Source organism: Pseudophryne corroboree, chromosome 5 (assembly GCF_028390025.1).
Source record: "Pseudophryne corroboree isolate aPseCor3 chromosome 5, aPseCor3.hap2, whole genome shotgun sequence".
Classification (NCBI taxonomy): Eukaryota; Metazoa; Chordata; class Amphibia; order Anura; family Myobatrachidae; genus Pseudophryne; species Pseudophryne corroboree.
The window spans coordinates 543,590,932-543,612,002 of record NC_086448.1 but is presented as its reverse complement, the minus strand read 5'-3'; positions in this window follow the sequence as shown (position 1 = coordinate 543,612,002).

The following is a 21,071-nucleotide window of genomic DNA, read 5'->3' as shown; positions in this document are numbered from 1 at the left end:
TTGGGCCCTCCCACCCACCCTTATGTTGTATAAACAAAACAGGACATGCACACTTTAACCAACCCATCATTTCAGTGACAGGGTCTGCCACACGACTGTGACTGATATGACGGGTTGGTTTGGACCCCCCCCAAAAAAGAAGCAATTAATCTCTCCTTGCACAAACTGGCTCTACAGAGGCAAGATGTCCACCTCATCTTCACCCTCCGATATATCACCGTGTACATCCCCCTCCTCACAGATTATCAATTCGTCCCCACTGGAATCCACCATCTCAGCTACCTGTGTACTTTGTGGAGGCAATTGCTGCTGGTCAATGTCTCCGCGGAGGAATTGATTATAATTCATTTTAATGAACATCATCTTCTCCACATTTTCTGGATGTAACCTCGTACGCCGATTGCTGACAAGGTGAGCGGCGGCACTAAACACTCTTTCGGAGTACACACTTGTGGGAGGGCAACTTAGGTAGAATAAAGCCAGTTTGTGCAAGGGCCTCCAAATTGCCTCTTTTTCCTGCCAGTATAAGTACGGACTGTGTGACGTGCCTACTTGGATGCGGTCACTCATATAATCCTCCACCATTCTATCAATGTTGAGAGAATCATATGCAGTGACAGTAGACGACATGTCCGTAATCGTTGTCAGGTCCTTCAGTCCGGACCAGATGTCAGCATCAGCAGTCGCTCCAGACTGCCCTGCATCACCGCCAGCGGGTGGGCTCGGAATTCTGAGCCTTTTCCTCGCACCCCCAGTTGCGGGAGAATGTGAAGGAGGAGATGTTGACAGGTCGCGTTCCGCTTGACTTGACAATTTTGTCACCAGCAGGTCTTTCAACCCCAGCAGACCTGTGTCTGCCGGAAAGAGAGATCCAAGGTAGGCTTTAAATCTAGGATCGAGCACGGTGGCCAAAATGTAGTGCTCTGATTTCAACAGATTGACCACCCGTGAATCCTTGTTAAGCGAATTAAGGGCTGCATCCACAAGTCCCACATGCCTAGCGGAATCGCTCCGTGTTAGCTCCTCCTTCAATGCCTCCAGCTTCTTCTGCAAAAGCCTGATGAGGGGAATGACCTGACTCAGGCTGGCAGTGTCTGAACTGACTTCACGTGTGGCAAGTTCAAAGGGCATCAGAACCTTGCACAACGTTGAAATCATTCTCCACTGCACTTGAGACAGGTGCATTCCACCTACTATATCGTGCTCAATTGTATAGGCTTGAATGGCCTTTTGCTGCTCCTCCAACCTCTGAAGCATATAGAGGGTTGAATTCCACCTCGTTACCACTTCTTGCTTCAGATGATGGCAGGGCAGGTTCAGTAGTTTTTGGTGGTGCTCCAGTTTTCTGTACGTGGTGCCTGTACGCCGAAAGTGTCCCGCAATTCTTCTGGCCACCGACAGCATCTCTTGCACGGCCCTGTCGTTTTTTAAAAAATTCTGCACCACCAAATTCAAGGTATGTGCAAAACATGGGACGTGCTGGAATTGGCCCAGATTTAATGCACACACAATATTGCTGGCGTTGTCCGATGCCACAAATCCACAGGAGAGTCCAATTGGGGTAAGCCATTCCGCGATGATCTTCCTCAGTTGCCGTAAGAGGTTTTCAGCTGTGTGCGTATTCTGGAAAGCGGTGATACAAAGCGTAGCCTGCCTAGGAAAGAGTTGGCGTTTGCGAGATGCTGCTACTGGTGCCGCCGCTGCTGTTCTTGCGGCGGGAGTCCATACATCTACCCAGTGGGCTGTCACAGTCATATAGTCCTGACCCTGCCCTGCTCCACTTGTCCACATGTCCGTGGTTAAGTGGACATTGGGTACAGCTGCATTTTTTAGGACACTGGTGACTCTTTTTCTGAGGTCTGTGTACATTTTCGGTATCGCCTGCCTAGAGAAATGGAACCTAGATGGTATTTGGTACCGGGGACACAGTACCTCCAACAAGTCTCTAGTTGGCTCTGCAGTAATGATGGATACCGGAACCACGTTTCTCACCACCCAGGATGCCAAGGCCTCAGTTATCCGCTTTGCAGTAGGATGACTGCTGTGATATTTCATCTTCCTCGCAAAGGACTGTTGAACAGTCAATTGCTTACTGGAAGTAGTACAAGTGGGCTTACGACTTCCCCTCTGGGATGACCATCGACTCCCAGCGGCAACAACAGCAGCGCCAGCAGCAGTAGGCGTTACACGCAAGGATGCATCGGAGGAATCCCAGGCAGGAGAGGACTCGTCAGACTTGCCAGTGACATGGCCTGCAGGACTATTGGCATTCCTGGGGAAGGAGGAAATTGACACTGAGGGAGTTGGTGGGGTGGTTTGCGTGAGCTTGGTTACAAGAGGAAGGGATTTACTGGTCAGTGGACTGCTTCCGCTGTCACCCAAAGTTTTTGAACTTGTCACTGACTTATTATGAATGCGCTGCAGGTGACGTATAAGGGAGGATGTTCCGAGGTGGTTAACGTCCTTACCCCTACTTATTACAGCTTGACAAAGGGAACACACGGCTTGACACCTGTTGTCCGCATTTCTGGTGAAATACCTCCACACCGAAGAGCTGATTTTTTTGGTATTTTCACCAGGCATGTCAACGGCCATATTCCTCCCACGGACAACAGGTGTCTCCCCGGGTGCCTGACTTAAACAAACCACCTCACCATCAGAATCCTCCTGGTCAATTTCCTCCCCAGCGCCAGCAACACCCATATCCTCCTCATCCTGGTGTACTTCAACACTGACATCTTCAATCTGACTATCAGGAACTGGACTGCGGGTGCTCCTTCCAGCACTTGCAGGGGGCATGCAAATAGTGGAAGGCGCATGCTCTTCACGTCCAGTGTTGGGAAGGTCAGGCATCGCAAACGACACAATTGGACTCTCCTTGTGGATTTGGGATTTCAAAGAACGCACAGTTCTTTGCGGTGCTTTTGCCAGCTTGAGTCTTTTCAGTTTTCTAGCGAGAGGCTGAGTGCTTCCATCCTCATGTGAAGCTGAACCACTAGCCATGAACATAGGCCAGGGCCTCAGCCGTTCCTTGCCACTCCGTGTGGTAAATGGCATATTGGCAAGTTTACGCTTCTCCTCCGACAATTTTATTTTAGGTTTTGGAGTCCTTTTTTTTCTGATATTTGGTGTTTTGGATTTGACATGCTCTGTACTATGACATTGGGCATCGGCCTTGGCAGACGACGTTGCTGGCATTTCATCGTCTCGGCCATGACTAGTGGCAGCAGCTTCAGCACGAGGTGGAAGTGGATCTTGATCTTTCCCTAATTTTGGAACCTCAACTTTTTTGTTCTCCATATTTTATAGGCAGAACTAAAAGGCACCTCAGGTAAACAATGGAGATGGATGGATTGGATACTAGTATACAATTATGGACGGACTGCCACGGTTAGGTGGTATAAAAAAACCACGGTTAGGTGGTATATATTATAATAATAATACAATTATGGATGGACGGACTGCCTGCCGACTGCCGACACAGAGGTAGCCACAGCCGTGAACTACCGCACTGTACACTGGTTGATAAAGAGATAGTAGTATACTCGTAACAACTAGTATGACACTATGACGACGGTATAAAGAATGGAAAAAAAACCACGGTTAGGTGGTATATATTATAATAATAATACAATTATGGATGGACGGACTGCCTGCCGACTGCCGACACAGAGGTAGCCACAGCCGTGAACTACCGCACTGTACACTGGTTGATAAAGAGATAGTAGTATACTCGTAACAACTAGTATGACACTATGACGACGGTATAAAGAATGAAAAAAAAACCACGGTTAGGTGGTATATATTATAATAATAATACAATTATGGATGGACGGACTGCCTGCCGACTGCCGACACAGAGGTAGCCACAGCCGTGAACTACCGCACTGTACACTGGTTGATAAAGAGATAGTAGTATACTCGTAACAATTAGGATGACACTATGACGGTATAAAGAATGAAAAAAAAACCACGGTTAGGTGGTAGGTATATAATAATAAATAATACAATTCTGGTCGGACGGACTGCCTGCCGTGTGCCGACACAGAGGTAGCCACAGCCGTGAACTACCGCACTGTACACTGGTTGATAAAGAGATAGTAGTATACTCGTAACAATTAGGATGACACTATGACGGTATAAAGAATGAAAAAAAAAACACGGTTAGGTGGTAGGTATATAATAATAAATAATACAATTCTGGTCGGACGGACTGCCTGCCGTGTGCCGACACAGAGGTAGCCACAGCCGTGAACTACCGCACTGTACACTGGTTGATAAAGAGATAGTAGTATACTCGTAACAATTAGGATGACACTATGACGGTATAAAGAATGAAAAAAAAAACCACGGTTAGGTGGTAGGTATATAATAATAAATAATACAATTCTGGTCGGACGGACTGCCTGCCGTGTGCCGACACAGAGGTAGCCACAGCCGTGAACTACCGCACTGTACACTGGTTGATAAAGAGATAGTAGTATACTCGTAACAATTAGGATGACACTATGACGGTATAAAGAATGAAAAAAAAAACCACGGTTAGGTGGTAGGTATATAATAATAAATAATACAATTCTGGTCGGACGGACTGCCTGCCGTGTGCCGACACAGAGGTAGCCACAGCCGTGAACTACCGCACTGTACACTGGTTGATAAAGAGATAGTAGTATACTCGTAACAATTAGGATGACACTATGACGGTATAAAGAATGAAAAAAAAAACCACGGTTAGGTGGTAGGTATATAATAATAAATAATACAATTCTGGTCGGACGGACTGCCTGCCGTGTGCCGACACAGAGGTAGCCACAGCCGTGAACTACCGCACTGTACACTGGTTGATAAAGAGATAGTAGTATACTCGTAACAATTAGGATGACACTATGACGGTATAAAGAATGAAAAAAAAACCACGGTTAGGTGGTAGGTATATAATAATAAATAATACAATTCTGGTCGGACGGACTGCCTGCCGTGTGCCGACACAGAGGTAGCCACAGCCGTGAACTACCGCACTGTACTGTGTCTGCTGCTAATATAGACTGGTTGATATTTAAAGAGATATTAGTAGTATACAACAATACTATACTGGTGGTCAGGCACTGGTCACCACTCCTGCAGCAAAAGTGTGCACTGTTAATTAATATAATTGTACTCCTGGCTCCTGCTAACAACCTGCAGTGCTCCCCAGTCTCCCCCACAATTAATTATAAGCTTTTAATTTATACATTGATGACTGTGCAGCACACTGGGCTGAGCTGAGTGCACACAGACTGAGTCACACTGTGTGACTGACTGTGCTGTGTATCGTTTTTTTTTTCAGGCAGAGAACGGATATAGCAGAGAGAAGTGAACGGATATATTATATTAAATAAAAGTTAACTAGCAACTGCACTGGTCACTGACTGTGGTAAACTAACTCTGTCTGCGACTCTGCACAATCTCTCTCTCTCTATCTAATCTATCTCTATTCTAATGGAGAGGACGCCAGACACGTCCTCTCCCTATCAATCTCAATGCACGAGTGAAAATGGCGGCGACGCGCGGCTCCTTATATAGAATCCGAGTCTCGCGATAGAATCCGAGCCTCGCGAGAATCCGACAGCGTCATGATGACGTTCGGGCGCGCTCGGGTTAACCGAGCAAGGCGGGAAGATCCGAGTCGCTCGGACCCGTGAAAAAAAACATGAAGTTCGGGCGGGTTCGGATTCCGAGGAACCGAACCCGCTCATCTCTAGTAGATATATATATATATATATACACACATACATACATACACACAGACACACTAGTTTTACGGACCCAGCATATACTGGGTCACCTCAGTCCCCACCCCCGTGCTTGGCTCCACCCAGTTCTGGAAACCCCCCCATGCAAATCCTGCATTTGCCACTGCTGGGAGTTACCTTCCCGTGTTGTGGGTGTCCTTTCTGACGTTATATAGCCCTTTGCCATTCAAACAGTCCACTTCCTGTTGAATGTCACTGGGGAAGGTGCTAACTATGTGTGCTACAGTATATAAGGGGCAGAAAGGTCAGACTGGTGGTGTGGGCTACAGGATGACTCTGCTGCATTGTTGTTATTCTTGACAAAGGTCCATAAAGGACCGAATCGTTGACACTATACTAGCCGTTTGGTTATCCTGAAGCTTCTGTGATTGAATAAAAATGTTCACTGGACTAAAGTGGTGAGTGCCTATACTTTGGAAATGTTTATATATAAACATTTATGGACGGCACTTACAGGAGACAAGTAACAGCTTCAATAGTGTTTATTCCAAACCGTCAACGTTTCAAAGGACTAACCTCCTTCGTCAGGACATCTAACAAATTAAGTGCAAGACATACCTTTAAATAGAGTTAGATCACCCAGTGTTCCACACGTAGTGGCTAACAACCACTGGAGAGTCGTGGTTACGTCATCATGTGCTTCCTGCACCGGCGCCCTGACTAACCTCCACTGTGGGTGTGTTTCCATGTAATTTACCATCATCATAGTAACAGCTGCATGTAGAACAGGAAGTACAGCTTAGCGTGACTTATAGTAACAAAGTTTCAAGGCACAGTAATATATTATGAAACAGTGTACAGCTAATGTTACAATTAAAAGTATCAATAGATGTCTGTAATCAAAATAAAAAAAGACAAACCGCAACATTTAAGGAAATATTTAGCATAGACCAACATTTCTATGGACAGGACATCCTGATATTACCAATATATATATTCCGCAATGAGTCTCAAATTTAACCTCTATACCTCACTCAAAAAAAAACACGATTATAAAAAGGACAAATGCTGAATCAAAGAAAGCAGTGAAAGCTTTGTAATTCATTATGACCTAATGGTTGCATTGTTTGCAATGTGTCTGTCCATCTTGCTTCTCTCTGAGGAAGGACTCTGTAGGGGAAATGTACTAAGCAGTGATAAGTGTGGAGAAATGAGCCAGTGGAGAAGTTGCCCATTGCAACCAATCAGCTGCTCTGTATAATTTGAAAGTATAAGTGTGCAAATTAGAAATGTTACTTCAGTGCTGATTGGTTGCCATGGACAACTTCTCCACTGGCTCACTTCTCCGCTCTTTTCACTACTTAGTACATATCCCCCTATCTCTGTTACCACCTCGATTAGATGGTGGAATCCAATCAATGATCTTATACCTTAACGTTGCGAGAGTGTGCCTGTAATCCTTAAAATGCTAGGCCACCAGCTGATCACTGGCTTTTCCTGTGCCTACACAGCAATCATTGTTGTCATTATACTATATGCCTCTCTGACTCCAGTGCTCACCAGATACATTCTCCACTGTGCTCAGCAATCTGGATTTTAGGCCTAAAAGTCAGCATCCGTTGTTCATTTGTAGAAGTTCAGGCGTCAGTGTTTTTTCGGCCTGCTAAGCCTCACTCCACATCAGAGCCTAACCTGGAGTACTCACGTGACAGGGTCTGATCACCTGACCTGGAGTTATCCAATCCTGTGCCAGCCTGAGACTCTCTGAATCACGTGACTCTGTTCACCAATCACTAAGCACCAGGAAGTATAAGCAAAAAGAGTTGTGTTACAGAATCTGTCAGTTTCTTGTATCACACAGCTCTGTGTGAGCGTCACAGCTGAGCTCCCTAAAAAGTAACACTTTTACTTTGGTTTCTGTAAAACTCTGCTCTTTTGCTATCCAGTCTGGATTACAGTTGTGTTACCAGTTATATCCAGTATCAGTCTCGTCTTAAAGACACAGCCGCAGTATTCTTCAGTCTTGTCTTAAAGCCACAGCATTCTTCAATGTCATCTTAAAGCTACAGCCGCAGTATTCATCAGCCTTGTTTAAAGTCACAGCCACAGTCATTGTTCTGCATACAGTTGCGTTTTCAGTTATACCAGTACCCAGCCCGGTTCACAGTGTGGTTCTCAGTCTTACCGGTAACCAGCCCAGTTCTCAGTCTCGCCAGTAACCAGCCCAGTTCCAGTCTCACCTATAACCAGTCAGTTCATCATCTTCAGCTCTTCCCCCAGATCTGCGTAACTCCAGAGTACTCAAAGTAACCTTGAGTACACAAACACCTACACCTGTGACAGTATATCTAGTTCGTTCTTACCTATACATTTACCATCCTGCTATTAACACTAACACTAAGATTGGCGCTACACAGGATCCCATCACACAACTGAGCTTCTGTATAAACAATGCCCCATCAAATAAAAAAAAATGATCTTTAAAGTTAGACCCAAAAGGGCCGGAATATTTGTTACTCCCAATCAAAGTCTAGTTGCTTCCAACCCCCTTGTGTGATGTATGCTAGTGTACAGTGACACCACATTGACAGTACACATGAAGTGTTTTGAAGGAAAGGGAGATAAGGCACTCAATTTTTTTCTAAAGGAGGTGGTGTCTTTCAGAAAAGAAGGTTGTGCCTGTATAACTGGTTGCAAGTGAAAGTCCAAAAATTATGAGACAACATAATACCTGTAGATAGAGTCTTTCGCGGATAAGATGGGCCTTCCTGCAGGTGGATGGAGTTTTTGCATAATTTTGGTAACATATATAGTTACAGAATCCTGGGAAAGTCTTGAATCAATGATTGCTTCATTTTTATAGAAATTATTCCATCTTTGACAGCTACAGTCAAGATGTCAACAAGTTTCTGGTTGTATTCAACAGTAGGGTCGTAATGCATCTTTCATACACGTTGTTATCATCCAACTGATTCTAGATTCTCTTTTACTGTATAATCGAGTATATTTTGTACCATGATTTCACCTCCTTTATCCGCATTGCGAATTACAATATCTGTATATTATCATAGACATTTTGTTCACATAATTATGTTTTTTTTTAGCAGAACAGTTGATCTGATTTTCTAAGACATTTGTGTTTAATCGCCAAATTCGTAGATGGTGGGTCAAAGGTGGATTTTTTGTGAAACAGTGGTTTTTCAAAAGGGGGGTCACAGTCAACAAAGTGGTCCTTCTGCCTTAGTTATCTAGTAAATCTGTATAAATCAATCTTTTGGTTGAAAGCATTCGGTTGGTTTGTCGAAACAAAAGATAAGCCCCTATTCAGGACATATATTTCTTCAACTGTTAGGGGACGGTCAGATAGATTAAAGACCAAATTTTCTACCTTTACCTCCTTTTTCCTTTTCCTTGCCCACTGCCTCCCTCTGCATGTCCGTTTCCGGGATTTGCCAGTTGGGCTCTAATTTTTACGCCTAAAGGGGGTCTTTGTGTGGTAGCTGGGAACTCTTCACCCCTGTATTCCACATCACTCGCAGATGACGCTGCTCCACTTGACGTGTCTGTTTCAAAACGTGGTTACATAAATTTCCTCATGTGTTGCTGTCTCGCTAAATGAACATTTTTATTATTGATCCAACTCTCTGTGCTCTGTATAATCCTTGATAACGGTATCTTTTTTCTTAGCGGTCTCAGCTTTTAGCTTATTTAAATTATTATTTTGAAATGCTTGAATTAATTCTTTAGCTAGGTTCAGTTCCGTAGTTGATTCCTCAAATACAAGTAAAATCAAATCAAGCGAGCATTTGTTTAAAATGCCTGCCAACTTGCGGCAAAATTCAGGATTGTACCTACTTATAGTAAGAATATTTCTAAGCCTGAATCCTCTAGGGATCATTTTTTCACGGAAATAATTGGTCAGGGTCACACCATGGAAATATTATCCAATTCCCGTTTCTTCAACTTTAACAATTCATTAAAAAGTTGTCCTGTTGTATCTGAACCTGTTGTGTCTTTTAAATTCTTCTTATATAATATTGTTTCAGCATTGGCATCTGAAAAGGTGTAGGTTTCACTTCTATTCAAGCAGATATTGCTAAAACTCCTCACTTCATCGCCGGCTGGATCAATTGCATAATTGTGCAGTTAAAATGTTTTCAGTGCAAATGGAGATGAAAGTGCTCTGTGCTCTGTACTGTAGCAGCAAAAATCCAAAGTGAAGGTGCAAAGAATGCAAAGTGCAAGTCCAGTCATTGGACGAAAATGCTAATAAAATAGCAGGTGCCTTGGCTATGGGCTTTCTCACTGCACCAATATATACATTGCATGAACGCCCGGCACTCCAGGCTGCAGTGGGGCGCTTCACTGGGCATTTTTCCTTCCCACCACTGCAGGCCTCTCTGGTCATCTACTTCTTTCTTCTGCAGCTGACCCGTACTGGCCAGCGCCGCCGCCGCCTCTTCTCTGCATCCAGCCGGCACTTTTGGTCTTCTCTCTTGAGCCCAGAGTCTTCTTGCCACTTCCGCGGCCACTAGAGCTCTTCATCCGGCGCTTTCTTACCGCCGCCAGCATTCGGAAAGGTCGTGGCCGGCACTTTCCATTTGCTGCCAAAGTGGCACCAGTGTTTTATATATATATATATATATATATATATATGTGATTGCAAAAGAATGCCGCGCCACTTGTGATACTACAATTCCCAAATAGTTCAATGAACACTCCCAGTTATTTGGGCGTCAGCTGTCCCCTAAAGAAACGGCAATGGTAGGTTGCCGCAAAAGAGAGATAGGGATACCAGATATGGGTTCTAAGCGACCTAAGGTGTTTCTATATGACCAAATAAATTATGTCAATATATTAAATATGTATATAAAAATTCGTTTATATAAAAAATTATATATTTTTTATTCTTGTTTCACAACACTATAAAGTATAATAAAAAATACAAAATACAGTACCAATAAGTATAATACAATAAAAATAGTTTCTCTAAGAGATAACTGTTTTTTAAAAAAGGGGAAATGGATATGAGAAAAAAATCTCAAGTAAAGTGCAAATAGTCTGTGCAAAATAAGAGAAAAGTTTTTTTAAAAGTCTTAACTGATGTAGCAGGAGGTCTCTGGGTAAAGGCCCAACGCGTTTCGTCTCTTGGACTTCTTCATGGGGTAAGTGAAGAAGTCCAAGAGACGAAACGCGTTGAGCCTTTACCCAGAGACCTCCTGCTACATCAGTTAAGACTTTTAAAAAAACTTTTCTCTTATTTTGCACAGACTATTTGCACTTTACTTGAGATTTTTTTCTCATATCCATTTCCCCTTTTTTTTAAAAAACAGTTATCTCTTAGAGAAACTATTTTTATTGTATTATACTTATTGGTACTGTATTTTGTATTTTTTATTATACTTTATAGTGTTGTGAAACAAGAATAAAAAATATATAATTTTTTATATAAACAATTTTTTATATATATATTTAATATATTGACATAATTTATTTGGTCATATAGAAACACCTTAGGTCGCTTAGAACCCCTATCTGGTATCCCTATATATATATATATATATATATAGAATACTGTGTGGTCCGGCACTCCTTGAACGTGGTAATGGTCTGCTCTGGTGCCCTCCATATGAAACAGCATTGGTTTAACCAAACAAACTGGTGGTACTACCGGGTCTTACAAAGAAAAACGTGTATTTCAAATCACATCAATTCCAACGTTTCAGGGCATGGCGCCCCTTTGTCAAGGCATGATACAATAACAAGTAAAATGGAGCTTACCTCTAAAGGTGAGTAGCCCGTCAGTGAAGAGGACATGTCGCCCGCATAATCAGCTCCGAGGTACTTCCGGCAGTGCCTTCGGCGTACCTGGCAGATTACATCACCCCCGCCCGGCTGTCAGGTCGTCATAGCAACAACCCGCACCGTGTGGGAGTGCACAGGGTCCATGCTAAAATGAAAGTGCATGTAGTAATTACAGACATACCCTGTATGAGTGTGTGTGTGTCACTTGAATGAATAATGTCATAGTGACTGCTGTGATAATGTGTATGATTTTAAAATAGTGATAGACATAAACAAAATATTAGTCATCCATAAAAGGGGTTTATGAATGCTGTGTAGTAAGGGGAGAAAAGGTGGCAGCTCCATGTTTTCTGATGACTCGATTTAAGATTTGTCTCATATTGAAAAAATAGTGTGTATGTCCAACTATTATGGCACCTATTAACCGACATGGGTCTGTTCACAGAGTGAACCTATTACCTCGGGACCTTTAACAGTGCGCGGATTGGCTATAATGTTGACATATGTACCCAGTTATAAACTGGTGTACAGAGTTGGTGTCAAATTTTAAACACAATTAGTAATGTACATGTGTGGGAATCAATGAGTCAGATTGTGTTGACATAGTCAATGAACACTTAGGCACATCATAATCAATCACATACCATCTACCCTTAGAGGAGGAAATAGGGAAAGTAAGTTATTAAAATTGGAAGCACGATGGATGTACAGACTCAACACAATTAAGCCACACAGACTAAACGAAAGGATATCTTGGAATGTTCTTTAGTGACAGATTGATCTTTCAGATGCTATGGATGATAGGTCTGATTAATGGATCAAACCATATTCATCATTGTTAACATTGCAGCCTCTGCATCAGTTTTTTGTATTTCTGTTGGCCTTTTTCATTATGCAATCTGCATGTTTTCACATCATTATCTCCTTTTCCCTTTTGATCTGTCCATACATCCAGGGGCTCTGCCCCAGTGTTAATTAAAAACCCAGTATACTGTGTACATCCAGGGGTTGGTGTGTCCTATCAGTATCAGTCCAGGGGTGCTCTGTCGTATCTGACAAGGGGTGATCTGTCCTCCAGGGGTGCTCTGTCCACCTAGGGGTGATCTGTTCATACATCCAGGGGATCTGCCCCAGTGTTTAAAAAATCAAACTAATATTTTATTAATTTAAAATCATTTTTTTATTTTATTTGTGCTGTACCCCAGTAAACATCCAGGGGCTGCTGTGTCTGTACAGGGGTGCTCTGTCCATCCATCCAGGGGCTCCGCCCCAGTTTAAAGTAAAAATAATAAAAGCTAAAAAGCCTAAAATATAATTCTTAAAAAATATATATATTTTTGTTTTGTGCTGTACCCCAGTGTACTATACAATTTTTATTTTATTTTCACTGTGACACTGACAGTCAGAAAGCAGTTTATTATTATTTCATATACATACATGTATTGTGCGACACTGTGGGTGATGGTGGTACCACAGTAATATATTCTCATACTCATACACGTATTGTGCGACACTGTGGGTGAAGGTGGTACCACAGTAATATATTTTATGTTGTACACATATTGTGTGACACTGTGGGTGAAGGTGGAACCACAGTAATTTCTCTTATTTAGTACTCACACACGTATTGTGCAACACTGTGGGTGAAGGTGGAAGCACAGTAATATATTTTCATACTCATACACGTATTGTGCGACACTTGGTGAAGGTACAACAGTAATATAATTTCATACTCATACATGTATTGTGTGACACTGTAGGTAAAGGAAACCGTAGTGTTACATTTTTATCTCTGACTCATACACGTATAGTGACACTGTAGGTAGTACATTTTTTGTACAAATTGAGGTGTATGCTGTACCCCACTTGATTCGTTTTTGTTGATAGATATGGAGGACAAACAATTGAGAGGAGATCAGGAAGCACATACTAGTGTGGCAGGTGCTGCCACCAATCATGATGATATAAGTCCGTCAACGTCATCTACTAAGGCCAATGCAAATCATCCGTCCGTCAACATCATCTACTAAGGCCAAGGCATAGACGGCTTATGTCAGGACATGTAAAATCAAAGAAAAAGTAAAAGTGTGAATAGTGCAATAACCAATAAATATTGTTATCTATGCAATAAAGACCGTCACCAATGCCCCAATTGATTAAGTACATTTTTAGAATCAAACAAATTAAATTAAATTACTAATCAATCCTTCCTTTCACTACATACACTCTACCTCCCTTGAGCCCCTGATCTACTCAATTAGTTGCGTATATTGGTCAAAAGCATACATATTTACAACATATTATATACTGTGTGTAAAGCTGCCTGAGGCAACCTGAGGCACTCCACCCATTGTTGACAAAAAACTTCCAACAGGACTGGCAAACAGCATGGATCCTGGGAGTTATACAGTAGTTCGGCAGAGAGCCACAGGCTGCTTTACTCTGATGTAGAAAAGCAAATCTTGGTCCTGTTATCCCCAACAACCACCCTGAGCACAAAATAAACATCTGTTTACAATGTGTACTATTAGCACCTCCACGATCAAGGCCACCACCTTTCTATTAGATGTACAAATAATATAGAGCATAGCTGTCAATCATTCAAACTGGGAGCAGCCATTTATGGTCTGCTCCCTGTGGTTATCAATTATCATGAGGATGTGGCACAAAATGGCTGCACACACTTTGTGTTAGCAACAGGTGCTCTGTAAATGTCACTCGGATGATCAGATTTTAGATGGTTGGTTGAACTTGGTTCACATACGATTGGACACAAAATTGGCTTTAATGAGCCTGCTCCGATATATACCCAAAATATCTCTGCAATGATTCAAAGTCAAACAATGCATGATATCTTCTGACAAACTCTCAACACTCGAATAGTGAACCTTCTCCAGGTCAAAGATGAATTTAAGGAACTGAAAAATGTATTCCTACATTGAGGTTCAAAATAATTTTAACAGATAATTAGCAAACCTTCTCCAGGTCAAAGATGTTTTTCAGGAACAGAAGAACTTAAACCTACATTAAGGATGAAAATAAATTTAACTGATGATTAGCGAACCTTCTCCAGGACAAAGATGTCTTTCAGGAACAGAGGAACTTAATCCTACATTGAGGCTGAAAATAATTTTAAAGGCTGATTAGTGAACCTTCTTCAGATAGCAATGTCTTTCAGGAACAGAAGAAGTTAATTCTACATTGAGGTTGAAAATAATTTTAACAGATGATTAGAAAATCTTCTCCAGATCAAAGATGTCTTTCAGGAACATAATAACTTGGTCCTACCTTAAAGTTGACCATAATTTTAACAGATGATTACAGAATTTAAAAATATAGTGTTAACTGCCACGTGTTTGCTGCCCGCTACTGTTGCTTAGCTTAGTCAACTAGCTTGGTGCAACCTTTTGGCTTAACTGGATGAAATAATATTTGAGTTAATATTTGAATTAATATTGTGAGCTGTGGGGTGTTCAAAATTGACTGGAAATGAGTGGAAATGAATGTTATTAAGGTTAATACTGTAGGAACAAAAACAGGTCAAAATTCTGTGATTTTAGCTGTTTTATGATCTGTGTAAAAAAAAAACCACAGATCCAAAACCATAACCAAAACCTGCAAGGGCGGTTTTGGCAAAACCAATACAGATCCAAAACATGAAGGAGATACAGATCAAAAACCCCAAACCCAAGATTTGGGATGGCGCACATCTCTAATACAGGTTGAGTATCCCTTATCCACAATTCAAAATCCCAAATTTGTGGGTCCCATACTGAGATAATAACATAAATATGAGGTTTTATATATATATATATATATATATATATATAAAACCAAATTGCGATAATAGTCCGCCTTAGACCTAATAGTCCTTGGGGAGGATCGGCTGCTAATCTCCAAATGGGTCCTCCTGCCAGTCGAGAACCAGGTGGTTAAACACTGTAAATGGTTGTATGGAGAGCGCTCTTAATGTGTAGTTGTGTCTCTTTAGCTGTTTTTTCTCTCTAGGACAGTCCTTCAGTTTTAGCTTTGATCATGAGAAGATGGATATTTCTGCAAAATACCCTCTCACCAGATTCACCCAGATAACAACATCACTCGTTAGTTTAAAACTTCCATGAAATTTATTGTTGATAAAATCTTCTTATTTTAAAATAAATGAATGACTCTTACATTAAATTTAACATTGGTGGGATAAGGTCTCATTGGCACTGCTGTCTACCCCAGCCGGGGAGGAGCTCCTATGACAGCCCATCCAACCCACAAATGTTAATTCATCCAACGCGTTTCGTCTAACAGACTTCCTCAGGGGTGTTTTTTATATGTAAGAGTGATGTCTTAATGAGAGAATAGATGGGACAAATCCCATATAGTTTATCCCACTTTTAAATCCTATAATCAGTAAGATATCTTTCTGGCACGTGGAGGACTCACTTGGCGGTTGATGACGACTCTCGGGGATGCCTGGGTTAATTATTAATGCGCATTTGTCTACGAACATCTGTAGACCACTATACTCGGTGAGAGTCCACTTGCTTATTATGTTTTTGTGTTGTGATGTCCATTAAAATTGTCGTTTGGTAATACACTATCAAGCCCCTCTTCATTTACATATGATCGTGTATGGGCTAATGGGAGAAAGTGCTTTGTGGGAACTGAGGAGAGATTGGAATATATGCTAATCGGTGATCCGCTCAGCACACAAATGATTTTGTCTGCCTAGAGCAGACCATCATATCCGGTACGAGTCTGCACTAGGGAGCGACATCACACTCTGTTATATTTTATGACGGTTTTACACTATGTTATGTGTTTTATTTTATTTTAGAGGTTTTTAATACTTATGGGATGCTGATGTGAGCTAGCCCTATGACACATCCTTAGCAAAGCGCCCGAGATTCGATGTGGTAATCTTTTTCTACTTTGTATTTGAGTGTTGGTGACACTTATACCACTGGATTTTAGGCCGCTAGCTGACGCATGAGCGTGTGATCACATTTCGTTTCCATTATTCTCTCATTAAGACATCGCTCTTACATATAAAAAACACCCCTGAGGAAGTCTGTTAGACGAAACGCGTTGGGTGAATTAACATTTGTGGGTTGGACGGGCTGTCATAGGAGCTCCTCCCCGGCTGGGGTAGACAGCAGTGCCAATGATACCTTATCCCACGAATGTTAAATTTAATGTAAGAGTTGAAAAAGATAACCTTGTGTTATCGAAAAGTGTTGGTGGAGGGAACGGGAGGATATGTGGATAGCTCACCTGCCTGCAGGACGGTTCCTAGGGATGCCTGTATCAGTTCATTTATATACCTGTGTATTTTTTACATCTGGTGAGAGTCCACTATCTACCAAGTTTGTTTTATTGGATGTATTTTTAATAAATAGTGTTACGCTATCTGGAGCTTCTTTTCATCTATATATTGTGAACACCTCATTTGGGGAAGACTTCCGGTTTTGAGGGAGGTTGAGGAAAAAGGATTGGGATTCACCACTCTGTTGGCCCGCTCCCCAAGCAAAGCGATTTATGTCTACTATCAAGTAGACCATAAGTTAGGGTACGAGTCCAAGATATTCATGGTTAAATGTTATCTTATGTCATACTGTTTTACACTATGATTGAGTTTTATCTGTTGTTTTAAGTGATTTCTGAGTCTATGGAATCGACTTATGTTATGATATATTTATGAAATCTAAGCACTGTGCCTGTATGGTTTACCAATTTCACCCCAGGGATCACATGCAACACACGCAGCACACGTAATACAGCCTGGTTTTGGGTTAAGAGCAAGGTGCTCTCTTTTTCTGCTCTTTGCTGTGGCAGGTGCATAAGTAATTGTTTAAGATTTTTTCCTTGCCTATAGGCCATCATGGGTGGTTCCTGGAATAAATCCCGGACATAAGGATCTGATTTTATAATCGGCCAATGTCTCTTAATTGATTTAGCCATAGACATTGACATGTCATCATACTGAGTGACAAACATCATATGGTGGTTGCATGGTTGGCGGGCTGCTTTTAACGTCCTTCTGCAAAGCACCCCTTGACTCTTCGCTTATAGCTACGTTTTAGAAAATTCTCCTTCATCTCAAGTAGTTGATGTTCTGCTACCACTGAATTAGTATTATTACATGACACTCTCATAAACGAAGATATCGGGAGCCTGTCTTTTAATCTTGGTGGATGGTTGCTTATTACATAAAAATAGTATTGCAGTCTGTCTCTTTACGGAATAGTGTAGTGCCCAGTTTGGATCCTTCACGCTTCACCATCACATCAAGGAAATTAATAGACTCATAATCACAGTTCCCAATCAACAGTACAATTCAAACTGTTTAACTCAAAAAGAATCAATTTAAAATCTTCCTCAGTGCCTTGTCAAATCAAAAAATATTGTCAATAAAATGTTTAGAAGGGACTTTTTCCTCCATATTTCATCATGATGTTAGTTGATTCTTATTCATGCATAAAAATTTCAGCATATACTGGGGCTACATTCGAGCCCATAGCTGTGCCTGACGACTAGCTACAATCGCATCCATCATACATAAAATGGTTGTGTCTCAATATCAATTCCAATAGTTCAAGTAAAAAATCTATTAGTAGACCAGCAATATTGGAACCAGAAACAAAAAAAACAACTACACTGAAGTAGCTCCCCTAGCGCCAATATCATTAAATGTATTCAATTAATCACATGTATATGTCTTAAATCTGCATGCAGCTCACTATACACAGAGGGAATTCCCAACCCCCTACAGATATAGAAACTAAAAACAAAAAAACTACAGACAGCGCTTGCAGATTTCTTATTATAATGAATTTATTGATAAATTTTTAACTCAGTAATAAAATTTCCACTAGTATTATAGTACCGAAACTAATAAAAATCTTTCACTTGCTTTGACAACAAATTTACAAATAATTTGTTGTCAATTTCGCTAGCCCTTTTAGTGCAAAGAAGATACAATGGTTACAATGAATCCTAGTGTTGCATTTAATTGCTACAAAAGTTACAGCAGCTGAGTCCGTGGTTTGATTACTTATGTTACACTAGGATTCATTGTAACCATTGTATCTTCTTTGCACTAAAAGGGCTAGCGAAATTGTTATAAGGAGCAGAGCATTGAATGTTTTATTATATGCAATATGAAATATTAATGTGGTTTTAGTAATTTTATTTGTAAATTTGTTGTCAAAGCAAGTGAAAGATTTTTATTAGTTTCGGTACTATAATACTAGTGGAAATTTTATTACTGAGTTAAAAATGTATCAATAAATTCATTATAATAAGAAATCTGCAAGCGCTGTCTGTAGTTTTTTTGTTTTTAATATTGGAACCACACAACAATCTTTTTACTGCAGCAATTCCTTGGAATGATTGTATAAGAGTAAAAATTATTGAGTGTTACTAACAACATATCCTCTGTTAATTCACCAATCTGCATGATTTTGTCCAGGAAATCCCCAGTATCCCTAAGGTAACTGGGGATAAGCAGTACCAGCTCTTGTCCACAAACATTGACATTTATTTATATATTGAAGTATTAAGGTGAGTGAGCTTACTATGGTGAGTGTTGGGCTCTCGGTTTAATATACATACATCAACGTTTCAGTCATGTATAGGACCTTTGTCAAGATATGTATATATATATATATATATATATATATATATATATGTACACACAGTAATGTATGCTATATATACTATAAACTGTATGTATATATATATATATATATATATATATAGTGGGGAGGCAAACACTGATTTCAGGATATTTTATCAGGATGACCACAAGCAAGTATCTTTCAGAGAGTAAATATTCACAGCCCTGCCACTTATTAACAAAGACCTACTCCCTAGTCACCAGCCACTAACTGGCATCAGTCATGCAGACAAATGGCCTAAACAGACCTTATATACCCTAGATTACTCTTTCCCCTCCCAGACTGACAGGCAAACCACACTCCCACCTTGTCTTTAAAAGTGAGCTCCTCACCCCCCCCCCCTCTTTTCTTCAACCGGAGGTGCCCAGCCTCCTATGCTTTCCTGTCCCCTCCTGCTTGCTCTCTGAGTACTCTCTTCCTCTCATTTCCTCTGCTGACTCTCTATGACGGAAGGCCACTCCGTTGCCGAGAGTTTCCCACCTCTTATGTTTTAACTTGAATCTCTAAACATGGGAAAACACAAAAACAAAAAAGGATCCATTCTGTTGTAGTAACAATTTACTGTAACTAAATTTGTTCTTTAAGCACCCAAAATGTTCGGGTGTTCTGTTATGTTATCATTGTACTCATTTCATGATCTATCCAATAAAATGTGTTTAGAAAAAAAAAAAAAAGTGAGCTCCTCACAGATGTTCTGATTTTATCAGTCAGGCTGCAAGGAGAGGCACTCTGAAATCAACAATCAGGTAAAACACACATTTTATCCTGCAAATGCATGACTTTGAAACTTGAAACACCCTTGGTTCATTTGTAGCACCTGTCCCTTTTGCCACATATGCATCCAGCGAAGTGGACCTTGTGAGGAGCAGAGCTGTAACTAGGTGTGTGTCACACAGTGCAAATGTGCTATGGGTGCAGAACCACCGCTGGCAACACTTGCAGTTCGGAGAAGTAATGTGTGTCCGCGGTAGTAGGTGCATCGCCCGGGGACTTGTTGGAGACGTAAAGCGCTCTATTCTGTTGGCAGCGTACAAGTGCATAGGCATGTGCACAGGCACCCCCTTATCCGGTAAACACAGCTTGCAGGTGTTGTATTCTCTCTGCTGCGCCGGCTAATGCTTTGGGGTAGTAGACCTCCGAGATGTTGGAGCAAAGCAGAGATGTGCCCAGGACCAGGAGGAAGAGGAACCTTCCCCTCCCTAGACATGACAGAAATGGGCACACATCAGCAGTCTCTCCTGCCTGATCTCCACTGCTGGCATCCTGGAGCTCAGCCGGCAGGAGTAGTAACCAGTGGCAGGCACCCAATTATTCACACTGGTGAATGAGAGAAGATGCCACTTTGAGAAACCTGGCTGATTCATCCAAAAAGAGGATGGAGCAGCACCACCACTCCCTCTCACCCTTACCCTCTCACTCTCATCAACCCTCCCCTCACCTGCATCAATGGGAGGATGAAGATAAAAGAGGTGAGATTGCCAGAAACTACATTTTTCTTGAAGCTTGAGGAAAGAAAATTTGTTAGGGGTACTCGACTCTCTCTCTCTCTCCCTCCCTCCCACCCTCCCTCCCTCTTTTTGTAAAAGGGGACTCTGCTGCCGTAATGCGTAAAAAGGGGACTATGCTGCCATAATGTGTAAAAAGGGGAACTCTGCTTCTGTAATGTGTAAAAGTGAGACTCTGCCTGCCGTAATGTGTAAAAAGGGGATTCTGCTGCCGTAATGTGTAAAAAGTGGGACTCTACTGCCATAATGTGTAAAAGGGGGCTCTGAATGCCGTAATGTGTAAAAAGGGGGAGTCTGCTGCCTTAATGTGTAAAAAGGGGGACTCTGCTGCCTTAATGTGTAAAAGGGAGTTCCACCTG